Genomic DNA, 9745 nt, shown 5'->3' with positions numbered 1-9745 from the left:
ATACCTTTTTTGGCTCAGGAGGTTTCCAAATAAGGGGTACCCTCAATATACTCCTGGAGCTTCTCTCTTCCACATTACATTCCTCCTCATAGAGCATGGTGTGTGACTGCCATGGGTTTGGTTCATGAGTCTCAGTTCTCAAATAGTGGGATTCGAGGAAAGGGGATCTTTATTATCAAAGATTTTAAACATGGTATTCAGTGCATTCTTCTTTGTACCTGGGAAGTAAAGACACTCGGGTAAGCATTTTTGATGGGAAGCCTCAAGCTTTCCCTCTATAATTCAGAGTAGGTGCAGCGGTGCACACACAGTCATTCTGAGCTCTGCACGAAGCTATCTTTCCTAGCCTAGCCTTCATTAGCAGTGATCTGTGTTTTGTTTCTTCACTGATTCTTACACGCTAAGGAGCTGCTAGTTCCTACTCCCATTTACAGCCCAGGGACTCTCTTCCACAGCACTGGTGGAGCCGCATGCTGGGGACGCTTTCTAAGATTCAGTCAGTGGCTAGTTCAATCACTTCGCCACCAATTCTAACTAGAATTCAGAAATCCCAGGTATCATGTCTGGGGGCCTCTCACATCTGTACAAATGAAAAGACCTTAGGACTTTCCCCTCATCTTTTAAATGACAGAATAACTTCATCTCTTCCCTTCCTTTTCTCTTTTTAATCCCGTGGACTTTAATGCATATGCTCTCTGCTTGCTGGAGCTGATGTTTACATGGATATATAATCATCGTGATGCTCTGGCCTCATGGATCTTGAAGACTATCTATCTGCTTTCCATTTCCAATGACCTGGTCCCCTCGCCGTCCTTCAGCTCAGCTTCACGCTGAGTTTTTATCATAACTCACAACGGATCACAGCACAGTTAGAAGAATCTGAACATCCCTCACGCCTTTCCCTCTGTACCCTCCAGACATGCCCTTCCCTTCATTCTTGCTGCCATTATATTACACATGCCCCTGCTCTGTCTCCCAGCCATCCCCACTCCATTTCTCACTGGTTCCTGTCCTTGACTGAGTGCCCCTATGGGGTTGGCAGTTCCAGAAACAGACAAGCCATCTCTACCTCCAGTGTTCCGCACAAGTACAAGAGACTTCTCTAGCTCTCATTGCCTTTGGACCTTCAGTGGATGTAGACAAAGAGCCTTCCTTCTAAACGTTTTCTGCTCTTCCTCAGCTTCACACCTCACTCAGTTTGTCAACAAATCCACAAAGATGACCAATCCATTTCAAATGAAGCCACTGGGCATCCACCAACTACTCTAAAACTCAGATTTCAGCTTTGCCTTTAACTTTTAATTGTATAGGCTACAGTTTTACACAAATGTAATGCCTCTCTGTTCTTCCTATTCATCCCTTCCTGCACACTAATCCCTGGTAACCAGATATTATTTTGTTTCCATGGTGGTTCCTCTTGCAGAATGACATGTAATTGGAGCTGTGTAGCCATGAAGGAAGCATGTGTGTACTGAAGTCTTGCCCGTGGTTTTTGTTGTTGTTGTTGTTGTGAGGAGGGGCTTGGGGACACCCCAAATTTTATTCCTCAGTCATTGCCCATCTTGGTTCTTTTGGTTTTTTGTTTGTTTGTTTTTTTAACAGGCAGGGTCTTTCAGTGAGGCTGGACCCAGAGATTCACCTGTTTCTGTTACCTCCGAGCTGAGACTACAGACATGTTTGGCCCCCTGCTTGCAAGGCTCTGTAGTGACTCAGGTATCTCCTTAGCCCTATCCCTATCTTCTCATAGCTTCTTTTTATCACTAACTATTTTAATTTGTTAGATATCTTCTTCATTTATTCTGAAAAAGATGGGATATCTTTATTGCTTCCACGTTTGGGTCCTGAGAACCACTGTGTGGGGAATTTTTTGAATGGATGTAAATTCCCAGCTACCTTTGGTAGATTCCCAGGAATCCAACTGCTGGAATGCCTGGTAAAGGTGTTTGGTTTTACAGCATTTTCCAAAGTGGCTCTATCGTCCAGCATTCCCTCCAGCAAACGAGTGAGGGTCCCTGTCGATCCACACCCTTGCAGCCAGTTGGTGTTTTCGGTGTAATGGATTCCGGTCATTCCAGAGGTGCCGAGTGGTATCTCTGTTGTCCTGACTGGCATTTTTCTGAGGTCTATGACGTGGGACGTCTATTCACATCATTGTCTTGCCATTGTCACGGTTTCTTTAGTGAGGTGTCTGTAAGGCATTTGGCCCAGTTTTTAAATAAGAGTTTTTACTGAGTTGTAGGGAGTTCTTTGTTTATTTGAAATACTTCTATATCAGGTACATCTTTTGAAACTATTTTCCCCTGGCCTATACCTCATCTTTTCAGAATCTTGACAGTGTCTTTTTGCAAGGCATATTTTTTAAAAATAAAATTTTAATAGGTAGAACTTGTTATCTTTCTCCCATAAATTATGCCTTTGTTGTCCTATTTAAAAAATACCCCAACCTAAAGTTATCTGCATAGTCTCTTCTGCTATTTCCTACCAGTTTTACATGATTAAATTCATGTTTATGGTCCATTTTGAGTTATCTTTTAGTTTCCACATAGAGCCCAGTTGTCCTTGAACCACTTGGTAAAAAGGCAATTCCCCACCGTGTTGCCCTTGCTCCTTGTCAGAGATCAGTTGATTAACTGTGTGGGACCTCAGGAGACTCATCTTGGGTTCTACTCCACTGATCTGCTTGTTCAATGTCTTGACAATGCCACACTGCCTTGATTACTGTATCTTTCTGTAAGTCTTAAAGCCAAGTAACGTCAACCATCCAACTCTGTTCTCTAATATTTTGCTTGCTTTCTTATATAAACTCTAAGACTAATTTATCAATGTTCATAAAATAACTAACGGAATTTCATTTGTAATTGCATTAAATTTATAAATCAAGTTCAGAAGTGTAATGGGAATTCATCCCGCCAATGACCTTAGAATATCTGGCCCGATAGAGGTGTGGTTTTTCAGGGTATGTGACTGCTTAAAACTGAGGAGGGGGTGTTCACGCTCCCTCTTGAGATGGTCGGAAACCTGACAGCTGGTTCCATTCACCCCCAGGCAGAACGGAAGACAATGATGGCTGTTTACTTTGTTCTATATCCGTGAGTGTATTTCTCCTTATTTTATATCTTAAGAAATACTGGACACTCTTTGACAGACTCTCCTGGATTCGCTTAACACAGAAGTCCTGGTAATATTGAGTCTCCCTATTCACAAATATGAAATTTCTATTGCCTTAACTTTTCCTTAATTTCTTTCAACATTATACTTTCGTCACACAGACCTTACACCTATTTTGTAGACTTAAAACTCAATGCTTCATTTCTTTTGGTGAGCTAATGAAAACTGTAATGTGTTTATGCTCACTAGTATTTTTTGTCAATGAATTAGGATCATCCAGGGAAAGGGAAATTCAGTTGAGAAATGCTTCCATCAGAATGGCCTGTCAGCATATCCGTGGGGCAGTTTCTTGGTGGATAACTGATTTGGAGGGAGGGCTTAACCAACTGTAGGAGGTACAGCCCTTGGGCAGGTGGCCCTGGGTTACGTAAGAAACACGGTCGAGCAAACCACGGAGAGCAAGCCAGTAATCAGTATTTCTCCGTGGTCTCTGCTCGAGTTCCCGCCCAGACTTCCCTCAGTGATAGAGTATGGTCACCAAGTATCAAGATGAAATAAAACCTTTCTTCCCCAGCTAGCCTTTGGTCATGATGTTATCACAGCAACAGAACCCTAACAATGTTCTTAACTGCAAATTTCATTGTTGGTATACAGGAAAGCGGTATTTGTGTGCTAACCCTGCATGAGCTCCACTGCCACTGTCTATCAGCTTCAGGATCTTTCTCATTTTTCATGCAGGTAACTTTTTTCTTCTTTTTTTTCCAAGACAGGGTTTCTCTGTAGCTTTGGACCCTGTCCTGGGACTCACTCTGTAGACCAGGATGGCATTGAACTCACAGAGATCCGCCTCCCGAGTACTGGGATTAAAGGCGTGCACCACCAGCTCCACCGCCCAGCTGATAACTCTTAATTTCAACAACAGCTTTATTTCCTCCTTCAAAACCAATATATCTTTGGACTCACTTTTTTTTTTTTTTGCCTTAGTGTCATGATTATCCAGAAATAACTTCATTGTAATCAACATGATAAATAATGTATTACTGAAAGGGGGGGTCCTTTAGAATGGATATGGCCATCCCCAACATGCAAATAAAAAAATGTAACTTAGAAAGAGGTGTGCTGGTTAAGAGGGGTACTGGTGGTATAGTTCAGCCAGTCAATGTCCCTATGGCCAAGCTGACACCTTAAGTTTGATCCCTGGGGCCTTACGGGAGAAGAGAACTGACCCCTTCAGGCTGTCCTCTGACCTCAATCACAAGCCATGGCACACACATACCTCACCCCCAAAACACACACAAACAAAACTATAATTTAAATTTTTTTTAAAGAATGGGCATTATTTGTCCAAATAGTATCCCACAATTCAGTCAGCATAACAAGTATGGGTAGAATGTCAATCTAGATGTGATGCTAACCTTTATCTGCTCACGCTCCTTCAGCCTGAGGAATGCCTGGTGCACTAACTACCTTCCTCCATGGAAAGCCACTCCATCTACAAACACCTACAAACTTCCCTAACGGTGTTTAACGACTGAATCCAGGGCCTTGCACATTACAAGCAAACACTCTATTGTGGAACTAATCCCAAAGCTATGATTTTGTTTTCAGGGAATCCTCATCCACTGTCTCTCCAATATTCTCAAGCATATATTTCCAGTTTTACCATCCTCTCCTTAATGATACCCTTCCATATCTTTATCTAATTTTAACAACTCTTTGCATTGAGCTATTCTATCAACGCCAAAGAATAAGCATATCTGATTCCTTACCACAGCTCTCACTGTGCCTTTTAATGCCTGCCAACACCATCCCAGGTTATTACTCTATTTGTCTTCTCGTCTTCTCCATCCAATTAGCCAACAAGTGGCGTCACACTCCCTTCTAGGGCGGCTCACTCACCCACCTACCACCCCTGGGCTCCAGTTTACACTGCTGCTCTTCTGGAAGCTATTGTAACAGTCCCCCAACTGAGGCCACACTGCTCCCCACAAGGACTAGCCTGACAGTGTAACTCTGATAACGTCATTCTGCACTTAGCATATCTTTGGTGTTCTCCACTACAAACCCAACAGGCTCCGCAGCCCAACATGTAATGTGGCCCTAACATTTTCATTAGCCCCCCTTCCCATTAAACCCTTCTAGCTCCTCAACCTTCCATTTCTTCCACTTCTGGATACGGTCACCTATTCTTTCCTTCAAGTCTCCACACAGGTCTGTCCCCAAATCTCTGCCAGTTCTGCTCCTACGGAATCATTACGGTCTTGGGCAAAAGCCCCAAATTCTTCCGCGGATTTTCTGTCTAGTAATAGATTTGTTTTTCTTTCCTAAAATCGCTGTGTATTTTCTTTATGATTCTCTAACAGTTCTGTGACACAGCCTTTGGTTATCTGTCACACCCTCTCTATGTAACTTGTGAGGCTCATAGCTTCTGATCAGCCCATATACTTCTCACACTGCCTTCCATACAGCAAACTAAGAGAATGTTCAAGTTAATCTACATAGTGAATAGAATTAAAATGGAGTTAATTTGTCAATGTTAATTAAGCAAATTCTTAGGAGGCCTAGAAACTAAGCACTTTTTTTTTTTTTTTTTGTAGTTCATAACATTAGACTGGGATATAGGAATCATTTTAGTTAAAAATACAGAACAGCACAAATGTAATTGGTTCCTAGAGTTGGGCTAGACCTTAGCAGTCATTCAATCCCTCTGTGTCAGCCTCACAGCTACATAAATGTGCAGTCTGCAGCACTTACCATTTATTTTATTTCTTATTTACTTTTGAGACCAGGATTCATCTAGTACAGGCTTGCCTTGAACTCACTAGGTAGCCAAGCATGACCTTGGGTTCCTGATCCTTCTGCCTCAGCTTCCCAAGTCCTGGGATCACAAGTGTGTGTTCCACCACACCCAGCTTTCAGTTATTACTTATTAAGAGCCCTGTACCCACCAGGTCCTCACACATTATGCCAGGCTCACACAATCCTTTGGTGTACCCAGCATCAATGCCACCACTCTCTCCACGACACACACAACGGAAGAGAGCGAGAGGCAGGGCTGAGTGAGGTTCAGGCTTTTCTCCTGACCACTGTTACAGCCCTAAGAGCTACTACATGGCCTGACTTCTGTCTCCTGACACTAATTATGCCAACTAAGTGGAAACACACACTAAAAGTTTCAAGCCACTTTCATTAAAACGTAGAGACATTAAAATTATCTGGTAGCTTTATCACTATAAAACCGATCTTATTTGCCAGAAAACTTCTTTCCCAGTTTTTACTTCTTAAATATATTTTCAACAGAAAAGTTACTTGTTTAACTACATTCAGCAAATTTTTATTGAATCCTTGAGATGTGGGACAAGGGAAGGTACAAATCTAGGCAGGATTTTACTCTCCAAGGGTTCAGAATCTGTTAGTGGTAGGAACAATTCCTCTTCCCCTGTTGGTACCAGGGGCATCCAACAATATAAACTCCAGACTCTTGGTTCTAATCCCAGCTCTGCATCTTGAGGAAACCACTTCACTACCTCTTCAGAGAGGAACTTGGGAAAAAGGAAGGCTGTAACCCAGCTTCAAGCTCTCTCACAGCTCTAAAGTGCCGTGTTCTCTGAGTTCAGTCTTGAAGTTAAACTTCCAAAAGTGACCACAGTTACTACAATGGAAGGAGAATGGAAGGGTGACCACTCTTATTTAGCAATGGACTGTGGGAAAATGGAGTGCTAAAAATACTGCTCCAAGATTGAGGCTGACTCCAAGTTTACTCTTTATAATAATACACATTATCAATGTAGTCTCCTGGAGAGTGCTACATTCAAATTTTCAAATGCGACATTCAAATCTCCCTTCCATAACATTGCTGGCTTATATTATAGCCTTAGTCCTTTTAATATTCAATCGAGAAGTTTAAAGGATAAATTTAAGCAATACCTTTTAACTACCATTCTGTGGCGTTACCAACATTAACAAATTAAGAGTTAGGGCTGCTGACAGAGAAAGAAAACTTTCAGGTTTGTTAAAATTAACATTCTACCATATTAGTATGGACAGCTTTCACTACTGCTAAGTTCAAGTTTAGTTTCCAGGTAGGAAAGAGGGATGGGAAACTATCAGTGTTTCAAATGTGTGGAAACATACAGGCCAGTGATTTTTCGCACTTTTATTTTCAACTACTACCTGTATTTTTAATGGTTTGCTCGCTTGGTAATGCACTCTAGTTCCAAAGCTCCACATCCTTCTTCATGCCAAGCATCTTAAGACAGGATGGGTAAAGGTTTGTCATCTTGTGCCGTTAACAGCACAGAGGAGAAAAACAATCAATCACGAGACAATTCCAACAGTAAAGAGGCATCCAGAACCGCACCAAGTAGGTAGCTTGCCCACCAAAGGCAATGAATTGCAACTGTCAAAATGGTCCTGCCAAGAATCAGGAACACAATTTGTTCCTTCAGTATGTCAAGAAACCTACGGTGCCCAGAATATATATATGGGGCTTGTTGATTCTAGTATAGAAATTAAGAAACAGGTAAAGCACGCCCCCCTTCTCTTCTCCGTGAAACTTACATTCTTGCAGGGCTAGAGCAGATCTACAGAATGCCTCCACAAAATATTATTAGCGATTAGGAGCTATGAAGAAAAAAGGACTATGGAGTAGCTGGGGAAGGACCCCGAACTAAGGAAGTAAAGTCACCAAGAGTACTTGCGAGGCCCTGCCACTGCAGGTGAGCCCCAACTGACAAAACTTTGCTCTGTAGTCCTTCAAATACGGGGCGGGGTGAGGATGAATCAAGTTAGCATTTAAGAATGACGGCAGTAGGAAACATTCTGTATTCGTGAATGAAAAATTAGATGGCCTTTTAAAACTAAACAAACAAAAATCCCGAATCCTAGCTAATCTTAATATCATCTACTTAAGGGACCAACTGTTTAAGATCACTTTTAAAGATTCTACTAATTACTTGAAATTACTGAGGTTGACGCAATTACTAGAAGTCTCTCCAAGCTAGAGACCTCCTTCACTTGACACCATTCAAATTCTGAATGAGACTGGACCCGGCCCTGCAGCGAATCAGCGCCTCCTCTGCCTCATTAACGCAGCCAGGTGGAATTTCATTAGCCTTCCAGAAAACGCGAAGCAAGGCTAGGGAAGGTAGGGGAGCCCAACACCCTCAAAGTTACCGTGGCAGGTTTAAAACACAAAAACCCGCGGCGGAATGGCAGGAACTCCCCCCGCCCCTGCAGGCGTCATCACTCGCCCAAGAGCCGCTCTCCAGGGTCGGAGGCCCACGGCGAGTACGCGCGCGCGTGTGGAGCCCGCGTGAATCATCCGAGCGCGGTCCTCCGGGGCGATGATTCATTCACCGCTCCGGAGCTCACGGCCACACGTTCCCGGCGTACTATGACGGCCGCACACGCAGCTTCCTTAATATTAAACAAATGTTTCAAAGTACAGACGCCTGCAGCGGGAACCGCCTAGAAGCGGGGCGAGGTGGCGGGGAGCGAGCGTCCCGGGGAGGGCAGGGGCGCGGTGGGCAGGGCTGGTCCCCCCCGACCCGACCCCCGAGGCGCGCGGTGGCGCACAGGTGGGTCCCCGCCGCCCTCGCCGCCGCGTTCCCGCTCGCCCCTCTGCGCTCCGTGGCATCTTATATAATAGCCCGAGCCGATCCAAACGGAAGCGGGGTGCGCGCTGCCGGGGCCGCCGGGCAGAGGTGCTCGAGCCCCGAGCCCGAGGGGCTCCCCACGCAGCTCCCACGAGACGGGGGTGGGGTGGGGAAAGGCCCGAGCGCCCGCCCCACGCGTCCCCCTCGCGAAGGCGCTCGGTCGTGGTCGGTCCCCTTCAGGAAGCCGCGAGCGTCACCAACTGCGTCAGCTTCTTCAAACACCGTGCCCTGTCTCTCTCCAGCCCGGGAGCCGCCACCGCGGGGCTAGGGCCGCGGGCCGCGCTGGCAGGCGCGTCTCGGGGAAGGAGAAAGTTCCCGGGGACCCTCCCGTCGCCCGCTCGGCCCAGCCGTACCGCCCGCACCCGTGCCCTGGCGTGGGCAACTTGGGACCCCCGGCTGCGCGCGGCCCCTGCAGCCGGCTGAGCTCGCAAGGCTCCCGCGGGGGAATCTAGCCCAGGGCCCAGCGGAAGAACAGCGGCGCTAGAAAGTTCCCAAAGCCGGGAAGCCACCCGGGTCCCCAAGCATCGCTCTTACCTAGCTCTCGGGAGGCCACGTTCCGGGCGGGCCGCACGGGGCGCGTGGTGCACGAGCGCGCGCGCGTGGGGCGGTAGGTGAGCAGCCCGCGCGGGCGGGGGCGGAGCAGGGCCGGGGTAGCGGGGCGCGAGCCGCGCGGGCGGGGGGTCCGGGTGGCCCCGCGGCGGGAGGGCGGGGGTAGGGTGGGGAGGGGAGGACGACGGCAGCCGAGCCCGCGGTGACGGTGGCGGCGGAGGCGACGGCGATGGGCGCGGGGCGAGCGCGCCAAGGGGGCGGAGGAGTTGCCAGAGGGTTTGTTTACGCATTGCTGCCCGGCTCGGGGCACAGCCCGCACTCCCTGATTGGACACAAACTGGGGCACAGCCTCTCGTCGCCGCCCGCCAGGCCTTCTGGAGCAGCCGCCGCTGCCGCTGCGGAGCTCCCGGAGCGCCTGCCGGGCACAGCCC

The 9745-nt window shown here is 46.8% G+C and overlaps 1 protein-coding gene across 2 annotated transcripts in view; it reads right to left on the bottom strand.

The window, feature by feature from the left end:
* Positions 1-9438, bottom strand: part of Pcgf5 (polycomb group ring finger 5) — a 113718-nt gene extending 104280 nt beyond the window's left edge. For both annotated transcript variants that reach the window (XM_036167415.1, XM_036167435.1), the window contains exon 1: positions 9300-9438. The gene's annotated coding sequence lies outside the window, so the exon portion shown is untranslated. The remainder of the gene's footprint in view (positions 1-9299) is intronic.
* Between the last annotated feature and the right edge of the window lie 307 nt (positions 9439-9745).

This window comes from Onychomys torridus, chromosome 1 (assembly GCF_903995425.1).
Source record: "Onychomys torridus chromosome 1, mOncTor1.1, whole genome shotgun sequence".
Taxonomy (NCBI): domain Eukaryota; kingdom Metazoa; phylum Chordata; class Mammalia; order Rodentia; family Cricetidae; genus Onychomys; species Onychomys torridus.
The sequence above is the reverse complement of the archived record's forward strand: the minus strand, read 5'-3'. Positions and strand labels throughout refer to the sequence as shown.